This window comes from Montipora foliosa, chromosome 4 (genome assembly GCF_036669935.1).
Source record: "Montipora foliosa isolate CH-2021 chromosome 4, ASM3666993v2, whole genome shotgun sequence".
In the NCBI taxonomy this organism is placed as follows: domain Eukaryota; kingdom Metazoa; phylum Cnidaria; class Anthozoa; order Scleractinia; family Acroporidae; genus Montipora; species Montipora foliosa.
The window spans coordinates 49,104,991-49,113,592 of NC_090872.1; positions in this window are offsets into that span (position 1 = coordinate 49,104,991).

Below are 8,602 nucleotides of genomic sequence, written 5' to 3' on the forward strand. Positions count from 1 at the left end.
ATGCAAACGATTTCTGCTCTCTTTGCGTGAGCTGTAACTTCTTGAATCCTTCTTGCGTTCTGTGAATCTATGCTGTTGTCCTCCGTCTGTGTGTTCAGAGTGTCTTGTCTGTTTGTGTGATAATGGTTGTCGTGAAGTGGACCATGAAGATGATGACTATGAAGATGATCGTAGGCGAGGTTTTCCATTGTTGCGAGTGGAAGGTGTTGTAACGGTGGGTGGAAAGTCGATGATATAAAGTATGACATGGTAAACGTCATTAAAATAAAACCTATAATTACCTGGCAAGTCACGTATCTCTCGACCATTGTATAGTTCCCGGTAAATATCCGTCCTCTTTGAAAACGGAGCGTGTAATCTCTCCACTGGGAATGGGAATCGTATGACTTGCAAAAGGCATGAAATTTGTTTTGTTGTTTTTGGTATTTTTTTGGAAAACGGTAAAAGTAACAAGTGATGTTAGAACGGTTAGATGACTGAAAGATTTAGTACTGTCATTGAACTATCCCTGTATTGAAAATATGCTATCGTTTTCATTTGGTCTTGTGTACTCAAGGTTCTGCAAGAAATATTGCTTACTGCTTGAAATTCCGAAACATACACGATTTACATTTTGTCAGTGTCATTGCTGTGGGTTGGCTGGCGTTTCTCTAGGATGTCCATGCCTTGGGTCATCATTTCTCTCATGATGGCGATGCCTTTGAATATGCAAACGATTTCTGCTCTCTTTGTGTGAGCTGTAACTTCTTGAATCCTTCTTGCATTCTGTGGATCTATGCTGTTGTCCTCCGTCTGTGTGTTCAGAGTGTCTTGTCTGTTTGCGTGATAATGGTTGTCGTGAAGTGGACCATGAAGATGATGACTATGAAGATGATCGTAGGCGAGGTTTTCCATTGTTGCGAGTGGAAGGTGTTGTAACGGTGGGTGGAAGGTCGATGATATAAAGTATGACATGGTAAACGTAATTAAAATAAAACCTATAATTACCTGGCAAGACACGTATCTCTCGACCATTGTATAGTTCCCGGTAAATATCCGTCCTCTTTGAAAACGGAGCGTGTAATCTCTCCACTGGGAATGGGAATGAGATGACTTGGAAAAAGGATGAAATTTGTTTTGTTTTTTGGTATTTTTTCGAAAACAGTGAAAGTAACAAGTGATGTTAGAACGGTTAGATGACTGAAAGATTTAGTACTGTCATTGAACTATCCCGTACTGAAAATATGCTATCGTTTTCATTTGGTCTTGTTTACTCAAGGTCCTGCAAGAAATGTTGCTTACAGTGAGTGCTTGAAATTCAGAAACATACACGTAACAAATACCATGGTGAAATGGTGGCTTGTTGCAAATAGAAGTTCTCTAATAAGTTGACTTTGTTAATATTTGCGAGGCATTCCTGACAGAATGACAATGTGTCTGTTTGCTTGACTATAAGTAATGAGGTAAACTCACCTCACATCTCGTGCGCTCAAACTCTCACTTGTACTGCAACGGCCATCATGCTCATCACAGACGCTAGATGCTTCAGCCTCTCTATTGATAAACTCCATCATAAACTTAGTATGACGTATCTGTGCAATAAACGCCGCCCCTCTTTTGGGAATAGTAACAACCTACAACCACCTTCTACTATAGCACGTGTTATTTGTTTTCAATTAACCCAGAGATCTTTGTTTACCATGTGAGAAACTGTTCAGGTATCACGCAATCGCTACTTCAACCCAAACGTGACCGCTGATATCTTTATCGTTTTGTCCATGAAATGTTAATGTTACACTCTTTAAGAAAATAAGGGAACACTTATTTCGTGTAATGATTTCTTCTTCAGATTAAAATCGTTCATTACTCCCAGCATTGAATGTCGCTCTGATACGTGTATGCACACAAGTATGATACGATTTCCCGCCAAAACTCACATACCAAGAATTTTTCTTTTACACAGTCCCAGACATAATTGATGGGACACTCATGCCTCTTCCTTCCCTCTCAATGTTGCTGTGAAAGATTCGGTGACTCAACTGCGATAAACAACATTGAGAGGGGCAGGGAACGCACGAGAAGGGAATAGAGGACGTTCCCATGAAGTGTCCCAACTAATTATGTCTGAGACTGTAGTTAAATGGAGCGTGTAATGTCTCCACCGGGAATGGGAATCGTATGACTTGCAAAAGGCATGAAATTTGTTTTGTTGTTTTTGGTATTTTTTTGGAAAGTGGTAAAAGTAACAAGTGATGTTAGAACGGTTAGATGACTGAAAGATTTAGTACTGTCATTGAACTATCCCTGTATTGAAAATATGCTATCGTCTTCATTTGGTCTTGTGTACTCAAGGTTCTGCAAGAAATATTGCTTACTGCTTGAAATTCCGAAACATACACGATTTACATTTTGTCAGTGTCATTGCTGTGGGTTGGCTGGCGTTTCTCTAGGATGTCCATGCCTTGGGTCATCATTTCTCTCATGATGGCGATGCCTTTGAATATGCAAACGATTTCTGCTCTCTTTGCGTGAGCTGTAACTTCTTGAATCCTTCTTGCGTTCTGTGGATCTATGCTGTTGTCCTCCGTCTGTGTGTTCAGAGTGTCTTGTCTGTTTGTGTGATAATGGTTGTCGTGAAGTGGACCATGAAGATGATGACTATGAAGATGATCGTAGGCGAGGTTTTCCATAGTTGCGAGTGGAAGGTGTTGTAATGGTGGGTGGAAGGTCGATGATATAAAGTATGACATGGGAAACGTAATTAAAATAAAACCTATAATTACCTGGCAAGTCACGTATCTCTCGACCATTGTATAGTTCCCGGTAAATATCCGTCCTCTTTGAAAACGGAGCGTGTAATCTCTCCACTGGGAATGGGAATGAGATGACTTGGAAAAGGAATGAAATTTGTTTTGTTGTTTTTTGGTATTTTTTCGAAAACAGTGAAAGTAACAAGTGATGTTAGAACGGTTAGATGACTGAAAGATTTAGTACTGTCATTGAACTATCCCGTACTGAAAATGTGCTATCGTTTTCATTTGGTCTTGTTTACTCAAGGTCCTGCAAGAAATGTTGCTTACAGTGAGTGCTTGAAATTCAGAAACATACACGTAACAAATACCATGGTGAAATGGTGGCTTGTTGCAAATAGAAGTTCTCTAATAAGTTGACTTTGTTAATATTTGCGAGGCATTCCTGACAGAATGACAATGTCTCTGTTTGCTTGACTATAAGTAATGAGGTAAACTCGCCTTTCATCTCGTGCGCTCAAACTCTCACTTGTACTGCAACGGCCATCATGCTCATCACAGACGCTAGATGCTTCAGCCTCTCTATTGATAAACTCCATCATAAACGTAGTATGACGTATCTGTGCAATAAACGCCGCCCCTCTTTTGGGAATAGTAACAACCTACAACCACCTTCTACTATAGCGCGTGTTATTTGTTTTCAATTAACCCAGAGATCTTTGTTTACCATGTGAGAAACTGTTCAGGTATCACACAATCGCTACTTCAACCCAAACGTGACCGCTGATATCTTTATCGTTTTGTCTATGAAATGTTAATGTTAAACTCTTTAAGAAAATAAGGGAACACTTATTTCATACACGATTTACATTTTGTCAGTGTCATTGCTGTGGGTTGGCTGGCGTTTCTCTAGGATGTCCATGCCTTGGGTCATCATTTCTCTCATGATGGCGATGCCTTTGAATATGCAAACGATTTCTGCTCTCTTTGTGTGAGCTGTAACTTCTTGAATCCTTCTTGCATTCTGTGGATCTATGCTGTTGTCCTCCGTCTGTGTGTTCAGAGTGTCTTGTCTGTTTGCGTGATAATGGTTGTCGTGAAGTGGACCATGAAGATGATGACTATGAAGATGATCGTAGGCGAGGTTTTCCATTGTTGCGAGTGGAAGGTGTTGTAACGGTGGGTGGAAGGTCGATGATATAAAGTATGACATGGTAAACGTAATTAAAATAAAACCTATAATTACCTGGCAAGACACGTATCTCTCGACCATTGTATAGTTCCCGGTAAATATCCGTCCTCTTTGAAAACGGAGCGTGTAATCTCTCCACTGGGAATGGGAATGAGATGACTTGGAAAAAGGATGAAATTTGTTTTGTTTTTTGGTATTTTTTCGAAAACAGTGAAAGTAACAAGTGATGTTAGAACGGTTAGATGACTGAAAGATTTAGTACTGTCATTGAACTATCCCGTACTGAAAATATGCTATCGTTTTCATTTGGTCTTGTTTACTCAAGGTCCTGCAAGAAATGTTGCTTACAGTGAGTGCTTGAAATTCAGAAACATACACGTAACAAATACCATGGTGAAATGGTGGCTTGTTGCAAATAGAAGTTCTCTAATAAGTTGACTTTGTTAATATTTGCGAGGCATTCCTGACAGAATGACAATGTGTCTGTTTGCTTGACTATAAGTAATGAGGTAAACTCACCTCACATCTCGTGCGCTCAAACTCTCACTTGTACTGCAACGGCCATCATGCTCATCACAGACGCTAGATGCTTCAGCCTCTCTATTGATAAACTCCATCATAAACTTAGTATGACGTATCTGTGCAATAAACGCCGCCCCTCTTTTGGGAATAGTAACAACCTACAACCACCTTCTACTATAGCACGTGTTATTTGTTTTCAATTAACCCAGAGATCTTTGTTTACCATGTGAGAAACTGTTCAGGTATCACACAATCGCTACTTCAACCCAAACGTGACCGCTGATATCTTTATCGTTTTGTCTATGAAATGTTAATGTTAAACTCTTTAAGAAAATAAGGGAACACTTATTTCATACACGATTTACATTTTGTCAGTGTCATTGCTGTGGGTTGGCTGGCGTTTCTCTAGGATGTCCATGCCTTGGGTCATCATTTCTCTCATGATGGCGATGCCTTTGAATATGCAAACGATTTCTGCTCTCTTTGCGTGAGCTGTAACTTCTTGAATCCTTCTTGCGTTCTGTGGATCTATGCTGTTGTCCTCCGTCTGTGTGTTCAGAGTGTCTTGTCTGTTTGCGTGATAATGGTTGTCGTGAAGTGGACCATGAAGATGATGACTATGAAGATGATCGTAGGCGAGGTTTTCCATTGTTGCGAGTGGAAGGTGTTGTAATGGTGGGTGGAAGGTCGATGATATAAAGTCTGACATGGGAAACGTAATTAAAATAAAACCTATACTTACCTGGCAAGTCACGTATCTCTCGACCATTGTATAGTTCCTGGTAAATATCCGTCCTATTTGAAAACGGAGCGTGTAATCTCTCCACTGGGAATGGGAATGAGATGACTTGGAAAAGGGATGAAATTTGTTTTGTTGTTTTTTGGTATTTTTTCGAAAAGAGTGAAAGTAACAAGTGATGTTAGAATGGTTAGATGACTGAAAGATTTAGTACTGTCATTGAACTATCCCGTACTGAAAATATGCTATCGTTTTCATTTGGTCTTGTTTACTCAAGGTCCTGCAAGAAATGTTGCTTACAGTGAGTGCTTGAAATTCAGAAACATACACGTAACAAATACCATGGTGAAATGGTGGCTTGTTGCAAATAGAAGTTTTCTAATAAGTTGACTTTGTTAATATTTGCGAGGCATTCCTTACAGAATGACAATGTCTCTGTTTGCTTGACTATAAGTAATGAGGTAAACTCGCCTCACATCTCGTGCGCTCAAACTCTCACTTGTACTGCAACGGCCATCATGCTCATCACAGACGCTAGATGCTTCAGCCTCTCTATTGATAAACTCATAAACGTAGTATGACGTATCTGTGCAATAAACGCCGCCCCTCTTTTGGGAATAGTAACAACCTACAACCACCTTCTACTATAGCGCGTGTTATTTGTTTTCAATTAACCCAGAGATCTTTGTTTAACATGTGAGAAACTGTTCAGGTATCACGCAATCGCTATTTCAACCCAAACGTGACCGCTGATATCTTTATCGTTTTGTCTATGAAATGTTAATGTTACACTCTTTAAGAAAATAAGGGAACACTTATTTCGTGTAATGATTTCTTCTTCAGATTAAAATCGTTCATTACTCCCAGCATTGAATGTCGCTCTGATACGTGTACGCACACAAGTATGATACGATTTCCCGCCAATACTCACATACCAAGAATTCCTCTTTTACACAGTCCCAGACATAATTGATGGGACACTCATGCCTCTTCCTTCCCTCTCAATGTTGCTGTGAAAGATTCGGTGACTCAACTGCGATAAACAACATTGAGAGGGGCAGGGGACGCACGAGAAGGGAATAGAGGACGTTCCCATGAAGTGTCCCAACTAATTATGTCTGAGACTGTAGTTAAATGGAGCGTGTAATGTCTCCACCGGGAATGGGAATCGTATGACTTGCAAAAGGCATGAAATTTGTTTTGTTGTTTTTGGTATTTTATCGAAAACGGTAAAAGTAACAAGTGATGTTAGAACGGTTAGATGACTGAAAGATTTAGTACTGTCATTGAACTATCCCTGTATTGAAAATATGCTATCGTTTTCATTTGGTCTTGTTTACTCAAGGTCCTGCAAGAAATATTGCTTACAGTGAGTGCTTGAAATTCAGAAACATACACGTAACAAATACCATGGTGAAAGGGTGGCTTGTTGCAAATAGAAGTTTTCTAATAAGTTGACTTTGTTAATATTTGCGAGGCGTTCGTGACAGAATAAATTCTTACAGGGACAGGTGAAGCTTTTTATTTGTGAATAGGAACAAAAATCCGATGTCTTGCAATCGTTTTGACACAGATGTATCCTTTGTTTCGCAAGTAAACACGCAAGTCAACTTAACTTCATTTACTTCAACTTGAGTAAAAAGCTTTAATGCAGTCAAACAGCTGAAAGTCTGAAAGACTTAGAAGCTGATTGTTGCTTTTAAACAAGTGATCAATGCATATAGATATTTACAAATAACCCACATAAATTACACTTTAACAACTAATTCTTGACAGTCAGTGCAATAATATAATTATAAAGCACTGTCTGGGTTACAGGCCTGTGTACGTATAGACTAATAATGCCTAGCGATTAGCGGAAGATGATGCTGCAGTTTTATTTATCCATTGTCTCACCCGAGATCTGCTTCCAGTTTAAAATTTGAAATACTGTTATATGACATAATTCTTAATACCTCATCACACATAATTTTTTTTGGAAAAGTGTTGAAGACAAAGAAAGCATCCATGAGTTCCACCACTATATGTGTACTTTTATCGTTATGACAAAATTAATTTGATAGTAAACGGAGTTACTCAATGAATCAAGAAAAATGTTACAGATATAATCTCATGTAAGTACCGGTATTACATGTGGTTCCATTTATTTGGTACACCAAACTGGGTGGCTGGTGTCTTTTGTTTCTCAGGATTAGGGATGAATTAGATTTGTGCTCTCTTCCTATTTTGTTAGAATATTGTGGAATGAGGGGTTATACTAATCATTATTCTCTTTGATTACTTTTAAGCATTGAATCAACATAAAACAGCTTGAGATTGCTCATCTAAATGCTGAATCCTTGAAATGTAGGCATCACTTTCATGAAATCAAAGAAATGGCCCTACAGAAAAGCTTTGACATCTTAACATTCTCGGAAACATGGTTTAATTCTACGACGACTAACGCAAGCGTAGAAATCGATGGCTATAGCATCTATAGGCTGGATCGCTTACGGAAAATTGGTGCTGGGGTATGCGCTTATGTTAAACATGGCCTAAAGGTGAAGGTTCTGAAGGACCTTACAGAAATTGGAGAATCTGGCTTACATCAATTGTGGCTCCAAGTACAAAACAAGAATCTCCGATCACTTCTGGTTTGTGTAGTTTACAGACCTCCGGAGACTGGCATTGCGTGTCAAACGAACTCATGCAAATATATAAAAGCTTTATCGCTTAATATACCATACACCATATACCATGATCATTAAAAGACTGTATGTTCAAATCTGGGTCATTCGCATCACTATTCATCAGTCAATCTGAAATTAATCTATAAATTTTGTGGCTCAAGCTTGGAAATAACTACAAATTTCAACAAACCTGACCGTAAAATAAGCATCTAGGTATTTCCATATATAGCTCCATCTATGTAAAGTTTCCCTCGATGAAATCTCGGTTTTTTCCCACTTTCAAAAGCTACTTTCATCACATCCTTAAGCTTTTTCTTCTTTTCTCTGTCCTCCCAAATTAGATCTTCAGTCACCCAAACACCATCTTGGAGATCACGCTTCTTTTGAAGGACTCTCAACCTTTCTGGACGATAAAGAAACTTGCATATTATCGTTCTAGGTTTATTGTCACTTCGGGGACCAATTCGATGAGCATTTTCTATTACTGGTTCCATATTAAGCTGATTAGATAAGATGTCACGGATTTTTTGGCGACAGTCCTCGCTAGGAGATTCAGCAACATTGAAACGAAGATTATATTCCCGCAAATACCTCTCAAGGGACAGGAGTCGTTCATACAGGTCTTCAATTTGCTTCACATAATTGTTGACAGTGCATTCAACTTCATCTACTTTACATCTTGCATCGTGGAGCTCGCCCTTGAGTCCCTCTAGGCTTTCATTGAGAGTGTTAAACTTTTTGGATATCACGT